We start from the raw sequence: 14,638 nt of genomic DNA on the forward strand, positions 1-14,638 counted from the left end.
TTCTATTTTTAGTTTTTTTTTTTTTTTTTAAACTAGGCTGACTTTTTTTTTTTTTTAATTTTTAACATTTATTTATTTTTGAGACAGAGAGAGACAGAGCATGAACAGGGGAGGGGTAGAGAGAGAGGGAGACACAGAATCCAAAGCAGGCTCCAGGCTCTGAGCTGTCAGCACAGAGCCCGACATGGGGCTTGAACTCACGGACCGTGAGATCATGACCTGAGCCGAAGTCGGCCGCTCAACCGACTGAGCCACCCAGATGCCCCTCTATTTTTAGCTTTTTGCGGAACCTCCATACTGTTTTCCAGAGTGGCTGCACCAGCTTGCATGCCCATGAAAATTCATTTGCAGCAGAAAGTTTAAGCAATAGCTTGAATGTTCGATTTTTCCCAATATTAGGATGCCCCAGCCCCTCCCTACTGAGTTGGGGGGTTTACAGAAAACCCCACAGGGAAGAGCCACACGCCCCAGTCACACCTCAGGCACGTCTTTGGGCTGCTGTGAGGGAAAGAAGAGGGTTGCACAAGGTAACTTCACCAGAGCACTTAGCCAGCACACCCCCACCCCCACCTCCCGGCCGCCCCCAAGCTCTGGCCCTTTTAACTCTTCTCTTTGCAAACACAGACTGGAGCGGCCAGATCTGTGTGTGTGTGTGATTTTTCCCATTTGGTAGACAAGAGGCTGGGAGTTGAGTGGGGTTGACATTCTTTCTTTCAAAAACCTGATGAGCTTCTCTGGAATGCCAACCTTCCGGAAGCTTCTCCGCTCAATGCCTGTTAATCCTCTATTGAGAGCTGATAATGAGGTTGGGATTTTTTTTTTCTTTAGATGGATAAAAGGAGCATTTTTTCTTCTTCTTCTTCTTCTTCTTCTTCTTCTTCTTCTTCTTCGTCATCTTCTTCTTCTTTTTCTTCTTCTTCTTCTTCGTCGTGTCTTCTTCTTCTCCTTCTTCTTCTTCTTCTTCTTCTTCGTCGTCGTCGTCTTCTTCTTCTTCTTCTTCTTCGTCGTCGTTGTCGTCTTCTTCTTCTTCGTCGTCGTCATCGTCTTCTTCTTCTTCTTTTATTTTTTCTGGCCTGTAGAGTCTATGTCAGCTATTTTTTTGCCCATTAAAACATGTCATAGTTTTACCACATTGGCTTTCACGTTTCCCAAGATGATTAACAGCTGACCTTTCTTTGCTTAAAAAAAAAAAAAAAGGAGGGAGCTTCTCCCCTCAATTGAATGTGTCCTGAAGATAAGCCCGACTCAAAGTCCTGCTTCTTTCTTTCCTCTCACGTGTTTGTTTTCTTTCTCAGCTGAAGTCTCGGCCCGGCTGTCAATCGGAGGTGGTCACGATTAGAAACCAAAGCGACCGCTGCTGTTTGCTTTAGCTGGGACAGTAATGCGTCCTCCACCTCAGTGGCAGCTGCAGAAGAAGCTTTAGCCTGCCGAGGAAAAGTAGTAGAACAGGATTAGGGGGGAAGGGGGGTGGGGGGCCAGAGCCTCTGGAATCTTTTCTTGTGCTTCAGGGAAAGGTCACCAAGCCCTCTGTGGTCTCTCCCTCCTGAGGGCCCAGACCTGACTGCCTTTTTATCGGAGTCATCTGGCCCCACCCTGGCCACTGGCCGCAGGTGGCCGCCGAGCATCAGAAATGTGGCTGCTCGTGACCGAGGCGTTCTCTAAAATATAAACCTGTTGCCAGGTTGCAAAGACTTAGTACAAAACACATGTGAGCAATGATATTTTTGAGTGGATTGACACCCGACACACCACGGCCTCGGCTTTTTGTTGATTATCTGACCCGTGGACCCCCGAAAGCAGACCTCCCAGATTACAGCAAAAGACATAGATCTCATAAGACTTCCCGGGAAGCAGACGGGGTCAGGGCCAAGTGCTTTTGGGAAGAGCCGTGGCAGAGTTCCACTGGGGATCAGAAAAGAGGTGAGCAAAAGAAAAGGGTCCTGAATAAAGTCTCTCGTCAGAGAAACAGGTCTGCTTTTGTCAATATGGCATTTCAGGAATGTGTGCCCACAGGACCCCTTGCTCATCCCTTTTAAATGTCGGTTTAACAGCAACGACCCTGTCAAGCGAGTACTGTTCCAGAGGCCCAGCCGAGCAAGTGTGTAAGGTTGTGAATAGCAGTCCAGGACCCAGGAACACCCCCACGGAAAAGTGGGGCAAAGCTTGGGACCCACAGTCCGAAGATAAGAACTCTGTGTAACCGATGAGTCATTGTAAGAGCATGTTGAGGACTCAAGGCTGGGGACTGTGACAGCCTTTTCATCTTGCAAACATGGCCCAGCTGCAGTGACAGACCCTCCAGTGACATCCCACTGCCTGGCTTGAGCTCCCACAGGAGGAGCTCCCACACTTCCCCTTAAGCATCCTAAAACCAAGGAAAGGAGCCCTTCGGCGACAAAGAACGAAGAGGAACTTTGCACTAAAAATCACTTGGTTGGCTCAACGTCTTTCTCAACAACAGCCAGTAGGTCGGGTAAGTAGAGATTACCATCTCTGTGTCTCAGAATGAGTCTTTAGCCTGAACCTCTGTGAACTTGCGTGCCAGAGGCTTGAAGGATGGGGCCATTTTGATCTTCAACGCAGAACGGGGAGGGTAGGCAGCATCACCACTGAGGAGGAGGGGTGGAGATTTAAGCCTGGGTGAGGCAGGGTGATTTATAAGCCTCAGGAAAGAAAATCTGCAGACACTTCAAATATCCCCAGAGAGGACACGATGGCCTAATGTCCTTTCTTTCCCAGGCAAAGAGAGAATTGGGCACTCTTGGGTAAAGGAATGGAAAAGCAGTCTGTTGAAATTCTTTCTTCATACCCTGATGTTTACTTGTATTTTGAAAAACAAACAAACAACACTAAAAACACTTGGTCTGGTTTTATGTTTCATAAATATAATTGTAAAAATAGGGAGAACAAAAGATCATACTTCAGAGGATCTATACTTTTGCCTTTCTTATGCATATACACATATACATTTTTTAAATTTCTCTAGTTGATTTGTACTTCCCGAAGATCTGAATAGAACTGAAAGATGAAAGGCCAGGTTGCCATCTGATCACCACGTACGCTTCTCTCTGACAAGCTCACGGTTCCCTCCCGTCTGATTTATCATGCTCCTTGGCTTTGCGGCAACATTTCACAAACTCATCGATACAGAAATTCCCGAGAGTGAGCCTCTTAATTACGTAGGCTCTTCTTGGGGGGTGAACAAAACAACAAATGTATTTCTCCCCACGTGGATTGAAATGCCCTGTGTGATGTGGGGTGGGGAGAGGCGGGGGTGGGGGGCTGGCTTTACCTCGTGGTGCCGCCGTCTCCCAAAATGTGTTGGTGCCTTCACGTTGTCTAACCGCTGGGCCCTTATGGCCTTACAGCTCACAGCCTTCTTTTCCTCAACAAGAGTCCCCACGTAGCAGTCCTGTGGATGATCCAGCGATCTCATGGGCCCTGAGCCCCATGGTTCTAACTTCCTTCCTCTTTATGTCATTTCAGCACTCATGTTCATGGCCAAACCAGGGAACTGGTGATGGGTTGACCCACACCAGCTCCAGGGTCTTGCTCACTTCCCATAGAAGATACCAACCATGGGGTAGCCTCATCTTATCAGCAATTCCGAGGGGACCACGGTGCAGTCGACAGCAAGATGGCGGAGTCCTGGTTGTCCCTGTGTCAGGTTGACCTCCTAAGAGCTTGCAGGGGAGATGGCTTTGAAATCCTTGAATGAGCTCATGCTCTTTTCTTGAAATACACTGAATTCTGGTAGCTTCCTAGAGTGCAGTGTCGCTGCCTTATGCTGGTTTCCCTTGTGGCCCCATGAGCCCTTTGCATGGACTTGAGTATCCTGGGTGTTGAGTTCATTGTTGCATCTTGGCTCAACATCCTAGACCAGGAGCCAAGGAGAAAGGTCTTTGGATACTTCTTGCTGAGTCCTGTTTCTCATCCCCGGTACACAAAGGTGAGGGTGAGGGGTGGGACACTGAAAAGTAAGCAGACTGCTCATTGGTGTCGCTTTTGTACTGTTTTTCATCTTTCTGGGGACAAAAGTGTCTGTTCCAAAGGGAAAGAATGGGAAATTTGACTCAAAGTTTTAAAATTCAAACCCAGGGATGCCTGGGTGGCTCAGTCAGTTAAGCGGCCGACTTTGGATTTCGGCTCAGGTCACGATCTCATGGTTCGTGAGTGTGAGCCCTGCATGGGTCTCTGCACTGACAGCACGGAGCCTGCTTGGGATTCTCTCTCTTCCTCTCTTTCTGCCCCTCCTCTGATCGCCCGAGTGTGTGCTCTGTCTCTCTCAAAATAAATAAATAAACCAAAATCTGGTAGAGAGATACTGGCTGTTGGATGGTTCTAGAACAGATTCTGAGAAGGGACTGAGGATAGGGAGGGAGAAGGGCCGTCTGGCACGGACTCCTCGTGGCCACTTTCCTTCAGGCTCTTCCTGGACCTCCACACATACAGAGGGACTCACAGGCCGAAAGGTCACCAGACTCGCCTCCTCAAATCCCTGCTTTCTGCTGGAGCCCCTGGCTCAGCTCTCAGCCCTCTCCACCCCACCATTCACTACCTTGTCTCCCGACTCATTTTCTTCGGAGCACTTATCACGAACCACAAGCCATGATTGTCTTGCTTTCCTGCTTCTTTTCTACTCCAAGCCTCAGGGGTCTGCCTTCTTTATTCTTTATTTAATCCTCGTGTCCAGTACAGCGCCTGGCTTCACTCCAAAACGACTCGTTGAATACATGCAACTTGCATAGGAGACATGGCACAAGGGGTTAGGACTTGGACACTGAAGAGGTCGGATCAGTTCAAGTGCTCAGTAAACATGGTGTTATCATCAAAGACAGGGCAGTAGGGGGGCTGGAGGGAGCTTCGGTAGCATTGCGGCGAATTCCGTGTAGACATGGAATTCTAATGTCTCTGCTAATGTAGTGAGTGGACAGCCGCCAGAAAGAGCCCAGGAGGAGACAGAGGACAAGAATGGAGAGAAGACAGTCAGGACTGAGAAAAAGGGAGAGCAGGTGTATTCCATACAAAAGAAGACATAGAAACCCCAAGGGGGTAGATGAACCCCCAAGAGCTGCAAGGGAAGGAGGCAAAGGCCAAGGTCAGGAGGAGGAAGGGCATCGCCCTGGTGTCAGGACCTGGAATAAGCCCGGCCCCTCCGGTTCCTTGGCAAGTTAAGCCCAGCAGAGCCTCTGCATGGCTTCCGAACGGCAGTGACCTCTACCCCCAGCTTTCCCGCCCCCGAACCTTTACCAATGACTCAAGAGCTACCAGGAGCTTGTAAGGCACTTCGTCCAGTGTTCTTATCTTGTAGTTGAGAAACTCTGAGAGGGACGTGTTACCCAGTTAGTGGCAGAGGTGGGCCGACAGTCTGACCTCCTGTTCGAAGCGGTTATGGGTTTAGGGGCAGGGGTAGGGGCAGGTCAGCCACCTGACTCCTGGACTGCTCAGGACGGTCTCGTTTTCATGTCTCCCAATTTCTCAGACTTTGACTTAAATCAACCATACTCTGACTATCCCAAATATCCATCTAATGTCTATGAGATTCCTCCTCAGGCTTCCCGGCAATCCACGGGGAGAGAAAATAGCAGAAACAGAATGACATGCAATTATTTCAATACTGGAACCATGTTTTGAGGGATCCACTGAGCTAAGGGAGGACCCTACGCTGGCCCACAAACTATGATTAAACAGGACCTTGTCTGCATGATTGACACTGGGTCCACCTCTGACAGTGAGCCAACATCCAGGAGTGCTAGTTAACTTGATTTTAACAAACCCCAGAGACTGGGCTTCCGGTATTGGCTACTTGAAGGAGTCCGCTAATGCGAAATGCCTCCGGCTACGGAGATCTAAAAATGTGAGATAAAATATGACACAGTTTATTTCAGATACGTAATGGAGTTAACAAGAAAGAGAGGCCCTCGGATGCTAGAAACAAAGAGGGAACCCAAATCAGATCAATCTAGTGTGATTCGCGGCTGCAGTCACTGAGGGAGTTAATTGGCCCAGAAATACACTGAGACAGCTTTTGTTCTCTGTTCGCACCTGGTGAGGACAGAAGATGAGGTCTTCGCAGAAGTTAGAACTCAGACCTCTGCCGAAAGTGGAGATTCTTGAAACTCAGCCCTCTTAACGAAGAGAATTTAAAATAACTCCACGCACCAACCAACGTGCCCCTGTCCAGGGCTCTGAAAAGCAGGGGGGTGGGGGGAGAAGTCTGAGTTGATATTATTTATGTAGTGTAGCAATCCTTAGTTGAACTTGCAACATATAAACTGATCTTGCATTGATAATACCACCGGAAGCAATGCAAGACCCTGACATAATAGAATCATCTGAAAAAAAGATCCCACAAAAAATGAGTATGTCAAAGTTACGAAAGCATTTTTAAAGAAGGAATAGAAAATCTTACCAAGAGGGGCACCTGGGTGGCTCAGTTGGTTGAGCATCCGACTTTGGCTCGGGTCATGATCTCACGGCTCGTGGGTTCGAGCCCCGTGTCGGGCTCTGTGCTGACAGCTCAGAGCCTGGAGCCTGCTTCGGATTCTGTGTCTCCCTCTCTCTCTGCCTCTCTGCTGCTCACCTTCTGTCTCTCTCTCAAAAATAAATAAAACATTAAAAAATTAAAAAAAAACTTTTATGAAGAATAATACGCAATGAAAAGAGAACAAGCAGATTGGAAAAAGCAACGCTAGAACCATGAAGGGTAGTCTCAATTGAGGACAGAACGAAGAATGATTCAGTGAAGCTTTTGCTCCTAATGTGTGACTTAACCTCCCTTTTATCTTCTAGTTTCATTACAACTGTTATTTAAAAATTACCCAGGGGTGTCTGGCTGGCTCAGTCAGTAGAGCGTGTGACTCCTGACCTTGGGGGCATGAGTTCAAGACCACATTGGACATAGAGATTACCACCACCAACAAAAATAATAATAAATAAACTAATTAACTAAACCCCCTTTAAGAAACTATCCAATTATTCAGCATTGTACTGGGTTGAATAATGTCCCCCCAGAATTCATGTCTACCTAGAACCTCAGAATGTGACCTTCTTTGGAAATAAAATCTTCACGAAGGTAATTAGCTAAGATGTGGGGTCCCAAGATGGATGAGAAGAGAGCCAGTGGGGAGAACGTGGGACTCTTGATCTCGGGGTGGTGAGTTCAAACCCCACACTGGGTGTAGAGCCTACTCTATTAATTAAAAAATTAATACAAATAAGTCAGTAATCACAATAAACGTGCACAAATAGACGCCGTATTAGCGCAGATTAGGGAAAATAAATTCTACAGTGGGCTGTTTGCTCCTTTCTGGCATTCAGAGGAACTTCTCAAGTACAGTCTGCTCATGAACTACTGTTTTGAGGAGAGAGTGCCCCAGCGAGAATCAGATCTGAGTTTGCTACAGCGGCTTTGCAGCTGAGAGCAGTGGACGAAGAATTGTGTGGGAGGTCGGGAACCGGCTCCAGTATTTTCTAGGGTGGTAACCATGGGGAAACACCTGAGTTTCTCATTTATAGAACTGAGGGGGATTCTTGCCTTGACCTCGTCACTTGGTACGGTGACCCTTGCAGAAAGACATAGTGGGAGAGAACGTAGTTAAGTTCCGTACAAAAACGCGAGTTACGAGGTCTAGACTACGATCTGGCTGTCCGCTGCTTCACTTTCCGCTCTTTGCATTACAGATGCACAGGAGTTTGCAAGCACAAGACTCTAGTTGGCTCGTCCTGGGTCATTCATTCACCATTTACTAACCCACCCACAGAACACGCTAAACCCAGGCGGCAGGACGAGGAGGTAAGTACGCCAAGGCCCCGACCACGGCTCACGGAGGCCACTCGTCGGCGGAGCCATCCAGCCACGTTGGGACCCTTCTTCCCTCACAAAGCCCGGCCACGTCGAAGTGTTCTGGGCTCCGCAAAACATCATCAAAGACTTGGGAAACTTGATTGGCTTATTTACCCACAAGTGTGAGCCTCCGTGCATCCCACGTTCCCTTAGACCTTCTTTTTCCCTTTAACTGGCTGAGTTCCTCTGGGAGTTGGTTCATCACCACGAGCCTGTTCCACAGCTCCCGCACACGGCCCCAGCCAGCCCGCACCTCCGCACGGACTCTCCAGGCTTTATGGCTGCGTCCACGGGCACCATCTGCCGGTGCCGGGCCCCCGCAGTGGGACCCTTTCTATGGCTGGGGTGGCCTTTCTAGAAGGAACTGGGGGAGGGAGGGCAAGTCTCACAGAGTGCAGATACTGAGTTAGGGCAGCTAAGCTCAAAGCTCAGCTCCTTGCTCCTTCTGATTCAGGTCTTCTTCATCTGCAGAATTTGCTGGAACCACCACTGAAAAAAACCCTCACGTAAGGGACTGATGGTCTGGGAACCCTCTAGTTATAAAATATGAAGGGGGAAAAAAAAACCTTAGCAATTTCAGCTTCAAGAAAGGTCACTCTTATGAGATCAGGCTACATTCCTGCAGAGTTGAAATGAGTCATCGTAAGTGCCCTTCAAGTGCCAGCTAGGAGGGTAATGAACTTGCAACTTACCAATATTGCTGAAACACACACACACACGCATCCAAGCACACACACACACAAGCACACATGCACACGCAAGCACTTGCACAGACGTGCACACACACACACACACACACACACACGAGCTTTCTTTTTCATTGCTTTTCATTATGTTTCCAGCTTGTTCAGAAACCCCCAACTCTTACCAGATTTTAAAGGAAAATCCACCTTTTAGGAAACTCAAGGTTTGAGCTTTCTATTTCTTTAAAAACAAACAGATTTAAAGCTGTTCGTTACGAGGCATAATCTTTAACGGTGATTTTAAATTTTCTCACGGGAACAGCAGCCATATGAGCCCCTCTGCCTCGTATATGGGTGCACACGTGAGAGCCGAGCCAAGGGCTGGATTCCCCTCCCGGGCTCCTGTAGACATTGGAAACCAAATTTTCCCATTTTAGAGTTAAATTTTAAAATCAACACTGGTGGGTCAGAGGAGACACATAATGGCCTTGAGGGATAAGCCGGGAAGAAGTCATTGCCTTCAAAGAGGGACTAACATTTCCGAAGGACGCGTCCGGGAGAGCGCCTCGCTTCGGTCACGCGCGAGCTCCCTAAACCACACCCCAGGGAGTTCACTGGTCTGGCTGAGAGGTGTTTCCAAACCCAGTCGACAGCTGTGGTCCTTCTTACAAACCAGTCCACTGGCATCAAGGTTTCGATCCATTCTGGGTCCTTAAAGAGATGATGTTCCAGAGCCTGTAGGGCTAAGATCAGAACACTGACTCCAGCACATCGACCGCAGGGGGCCCAGTCCTGGCTGCCAGCAGGTCCTCCAAGCACATGCTGTGCCCCTTGGAGCATGGAAGGATGCTGACAAGGCCCGAGTTTCTTTCTGCTAGCCACCTTCACAGACAAGCCCAGGATCTCACCTCTTATCCAGAGTTGGGGATTAGAACGTGTGTGATTTCAGCCCTTGGCCTTGGCCACCGTGCACCATGGTGTGGACTGAATCCTGTCGCCTCAAGTTCATATGTGGAAACCCTAAGCCTCACGTGATGGTACTGGGGATGGGAACTTCAGGAGGTAATTAGGTTCAGATGAGGTCACGAGGGTGGAGCCTTCATGATGGGGATTAGTGCCCTTCTAAGAAGAGACACCAGATGGGGGCCTGGGTGGCTCAGTCAGTTGAGCGGCTTGAGTTCGAGCCCCACGTTGGCCTCTGGGCTGGCAGAGAGGAGTCTGCTTTGGATTCTGTGTGCGTGTGTGTGTGTGTGTGTGTGTCTCCCAAAAATAAATAAAAAAATATATAACATTTAAAAATTATAATAACAAAAAAAGAGACACCAGAAAGCTGGCAATCTCTCTCTCCACTATGTGGGGACACAGGGGACACACCTGTAAGCCAGGAAGAGGGCTCTCCCCAGAATTCAACCTTGCTGGTACCCTGATCTACGACTTCCAGCTTCCAGAACTGTGAGGAATCAATTTCTGTTGCTTAACCCCCGCTGGTCTGTGGCATTTTGTTCTGGCAGCCCAGCTGACCAGGACAGACTGTGATGTCACTAGGGCCCCGGTAGACAAGAACTTGAGTCAGAGGGGTGTGGCCTCACACAAGACCTTGTCCACAGCCCAGTGGCTGAATCCCTTCTCGTGCCCGTGTCCTTCACACGGACCATGGAGCTTTGCTTCAGCGGGCCCTTTCCCCCACAGCCACCTGCTCTGGTCTCTGCCTCTGCAGAGTCGCTGTTCTGATTGGTCCTTCTGGTCTATTGTGAGACCACTGCCTGGTTCTACCCACTCTGACACCTGCACAGACATCACCTTGGGTGCCTAAGGCGGCCACAGAACCTTTAGTGACAGATCACCTGATAACCCTACACTTGCCTAGTGACCCAGACAGAATGAAAGGGAAGCAGATTGCCCACGGAGAGGACATACACATGACGAGAGATGGGGAGGCTAGCCAGGTACAGCCATGGACCGGCAGTTTCTTCTGGCGAGCAACTCCAACAGCACCTCCTTCGGGGAGCCCTCCAGGATACCTGATCTAACAATGCCATCCGCTGAGCTCAGCTCTCCCCTCTGTCCATTCTCAGAGGCTGCGCTTAGGACATTGTCTTGTAATTTCTTTGGTTTTCAGTCTCTAGCCTCTTCCGAGATGCCAGGACATGGGTGTCTGTGCCCCCGTTCATCCTTTTATCTCAAATACCAAGAGCGGAGTCTGAAATATGGTGGGTGCTCTTTCCATTTAATTGAATGGAATGGGGCATCCCAGCCCCGTGAGAATCTTCCTTTCCTTCCTTTAGGTTCTCTTCCATCCCGTTCCCCCAACGACACTTTCTTCTAACCGGTTGTGATGCCCCCTCCTCCCGGGAGGAGCTCAGAGAGGGGCATTCAATTCATTATCATTTCTCTCAGCTTCATAAAACCAATGGGCCTGGATACGACACCCAGTTGTCTTCCCCGGGGAAGATGCTCCCAAGGTCACCTCGGGGCTCCGATTCTTAGCTTCCTTAAGTTTCCCTGGGTAAGGGAGGTGTCCGCCATTCGGATTGAATTTCTGAAGCTGACTGCTCAAAAGTGTCACTTTCGGCGTCCCCGGATGATTAGATAACCACATGCTCACATTAGCCACTGTCCTCTAGGAAAAATCCTTGTTAAGCGTTATTAAAAATCTGTTCCTTGATGGGTCGTCTCTTGCTTTGTCTCGCCCCTGGTCATAATTGTTTACCGCACCCCAAAGGTTGGCGGGAGGCACAGGCGGGCGCCATCCTCCAACCTTACTACTTACGCGCGTCTTGGCCACGCGCTTGGCCACAGCGACGGCTCCGCGGTTTCTCGGAGCATGCGCAGAGCAGGCGGAAGCGACACACCGAAATTCATCGGCCCAGATTCTGGCGAATTCGGCCCTCGGGGAATCGCGTGCAGCTCTCCTCTGCCGCGCTCGGCAAAGGGCCGCACGAGCCCGGCTCAAAAATGTTTTCAAGTGCAAGGCGTATGCTTTCAGGACAAAAGTGGGCCACCCACCCCGTGCCGCCGACCCTGGCAAGATCTTCCGCAGTGTAGTTGATGCGCAAGTCACGATAATGAAAATAAACCCCAGCCTTGTCCACAAAGCACCGCCGGGCATGGGGTGCGACCTTCTTTAAGGGGTTGTATTCGTTTCCTGTTGCCGCTGTTAACGAATCACCAAGGCTATAGTGGCTTAACGTAATGCAAGTCTATTATTTTACGGTTCGTGCGTCAGAAGTCCTCAGCGGGCTGGAATCAAGGTGCTGGCGGCGCTGGGGTCCTTCCTGGAGGCTCCGGGGGCCGGGGGAGCCTCTTTCCTTACCTTTTCCAGCACGGGGGGGGGCACCCGCCTTCTTTGATCATGACCCCTTCCCCCATCTTCAGCTCCAACCCGCTGCCCCTCTCTGTGTCAGTCGACCGGGGTCCTCTTGTCCCCGTGCCCCTGTTCCGCCTCCCTCTTCCACTTATAAGGCCCCTCGTGGGGACGTCGCGTCGCTTGGATGGTCTAAGCAAGACAGCCACCCATGTCAGAACTGTGGATTAGTAACTTTAGTGCCACCCTTTCCCACCTACCCTAGCATAGTCACAGGCTCCCGGGACTAGGGCGGGGACATCTTTGGGGGCCACTATTCTGGCGGCCAGCAGTGGCCTGCAGCCAGGTGGCAGGCGCTGGTGTGGCACCATGGGTGAAGAAGGTGCCAGATCCACATTCTGGAGTCACCACTTGCTCCCTTGTACGGTCTTGGGCAAATGATGGTGCCTCTCCCTCCGTGCTCATTTGGGTTCCCAGGCTTGTGGGTGCAGGGAGCTTGATTTGGAAGTGATCCCAGGAGGCACTGTGAGGGAGCGGGGACACTTGTCAGGGAGGCGAGCTGGAGGGCGTGCGCTATGAGCGGGTCGTGACTGTGGGAAGACTGGGAAGACGACGGTCCCGATGACAGGCAAGGATGCCCGTGATTCCTCGAGGCTGACCCTCAGAGCTTGGAGGCCCGGCTGAGCCTGCTCTCATGGCCAGGGGGATCCCCGAGACGGGAGGCACAGGGAGCCGTCCCCTATCGGCAGGTGGCTCCTGATGGGCCAGGGGGAGCTGGTGGGACGCCAGCAGCGACTGTCACCTCCTCTGAGCCTCAGTTTCCTCAGCTGTCCATGGAGGACGACCATGACCCGCCTCCATCCAGGTCGGTGTGAGGGCTAAACAGGACAAGGGGTGAAAATTCGTGTGGTGTCTAGAGCCCGCAGATGTGAGGCTGGCTACTCACTGCTTCCCTGGCCGTGCGGCCCAAGAGCGGGCACTTTATCTTTTGCTCTGCCTCGGTTTCCTCACCTGTGACCCGAGGGAGTTCGTTCATCACGGCACAGGTGTCGGTGGGCATTAGGCACATTTGTGAGGCTAAGGGGATGAAGCAGACGCTTTCCAAGCCTTTCGGAGCCTGCCCAGAGAGAGTGCGATCCCACGGGTGACAGGACGCTGCAGCCGAGTGCTGAGCGCCCCACGTCACGAGGGCACGCGACGAGGCCTGAGCGGTCAGCCGGGTCAGGAGGGCAAGGCTGCTAGAGGGAGGGAGGGAGGGATGGGCATTGAGGCAGGAAGGAAAGAGAGCTCTCTGGGCAACAGTGTGCCTGCGCGCATGTCCCCAGCCTCGCCAGGGAGGGAACGCGCCTGTTGGAAGGCCCGTGGGGCGCCCTCCAGGAGGAAACCATCGCTCTGCTGTCTGCACCCCAGGAGCTTAGGGAACCCCACCGTGCAGCCCCAGTGGTCCCTGCATCCGGCCCTCCTGATGGGAAGTTCACTTCCCCTCCCCGCCCCAGAGGCATGCCTCCTCTTGGTGGATTCGCTCCACGACCCACACTGGTGGCAGTAGGAGATAATGCGCCTTCTTGGCCCCGGGCACACCTCTGGCAGCGGCCCCCTAGCAGCTCCGCGAGAGACGGGCACAGAAGCCACAATCTCTCTGTGATGGTCGGTGTTGTGGGTGGAATGTGGGGGGGCCCAAGGGCACCCCAGAGCTATTGATGCTGTTGGGAAAGCCAGGGACGGGGAAGACCCGGGGGCTGGCCCTGAGCCACTGATGGCCCTCCCGTGATTCTGAACTTCACCTGAGTGCACCGAAATGGAGTCAAATGCCTCCTCTTGGCCCCGCCGTGAGCTGAGTATGAAGGTTGCAAGGACAAGAGAGATTCCAGGCTGGAGGAGGAGGGAGGCACAGACGACACCCTCTGCGACATGTGGCCAGGGCCCCAATGGGGCATGAACAGAGCTCGGGTCACCCTGAGGGGCTGTGCTGAGAGTCTGTCTACATAAAGGGTTCCTTCAGGGACAAACACTGTCCACGCATCGGCCTGGCCCCCTCAGCACTGGAGCTGATTCCTGGGCCCAGGTAGATGTTGAAGAAATTCGTATTACATATTGCACTTGAAAAAATTTTTTTTAGTATTTATTTATTTTTGAAAGGGAAACAGATTGCGAGTGGGGGGAGGGGCAGAGAGCGAGGGAGACACAGAATCTCTGAGCTGCCAGCACGGAGCCCAATGCGGGGCTCGAGCTCACAGACGGTGAGATCATGAGCCAAAGTCAGACGCTTAACCACCTGAGCCTCCCAGGTGCCCCGACACTTACCCAGGACAGTTAAAAATGACCAAGTGGTAGAGAACATGTATCGTTGCGTGTGAATTTTGATTCCTAGGTTCGAAGTCCCGTCAGACTTATTGGAATGCAGATTCTGCAGGCTGGGCTCAAAACAAGTCAACTTTGGATTGGAGCCGTTGATGGTCGGCTGTAGTAAAGTAATGATAGAGAATAGTTAAAACTGGCTTGTTAGGTCATAAATATTTTACTTGCCAGGCTCAGCAAGCTGCGGGTAGACACTTGCCCTAATAAGTAAGTATTGATTACACTCTAGTCTGGAATCAGGACCCATAACTGATGGGTTAAAGATTTGAGGAATCCCGCGCTACACACGAAGACAGAAATTACCCTGGTAACACCATTGGGGGTACTTTCCTCATTGCGTCTCAAAACTTAAGCGTAAGCAGGGTTACGGCCTAAGCTAAAAACAAAGGCGATAGGCTGGCCAGCCGAGCCGGAGAGCTGACTCGATGGGTCTTCGTGTGGGTGCAG

General features: G+C 51.1%; 1 long non-coding RNA gene across 1 annotated transcript; it reads left to right on the forward strand.

Annotated features, from left to right (window-relative positions):
• The first annotated feature begins 1,934 nt into the window (after positions 1-1,934).
• Positions 1,935-7,920, forward strand: LOC123599670. The gene is made up of 4 exons (XR_006713256.1): positions 1,935-2,473; positions 2,987-3,162; positions 3,487-3,667; positions 7,684-7,920. It is a non-coding gene; the product is annotated as an uncharacterized LOC123599670 (long non-coding RNA).
• Positions 7,921-14,638: the final 6,718 nt, after the last annotated feature.

This window comes from Leopardus geoffroyi, chromosome C1, assembly GCF_018350155.1.
Source record: "Leopardus geoffroyi isolate Oge1 chromosome C1, O.geoffroyi_Oge1_pat1.0, whole genome shotgun sequence".
Taxonomy (NCBI): Eukaryota; Metazoa; Chordata; class Mammalia; order Carnivora; family Felidae; genus Leopardus; species Leopardus geoffroyi.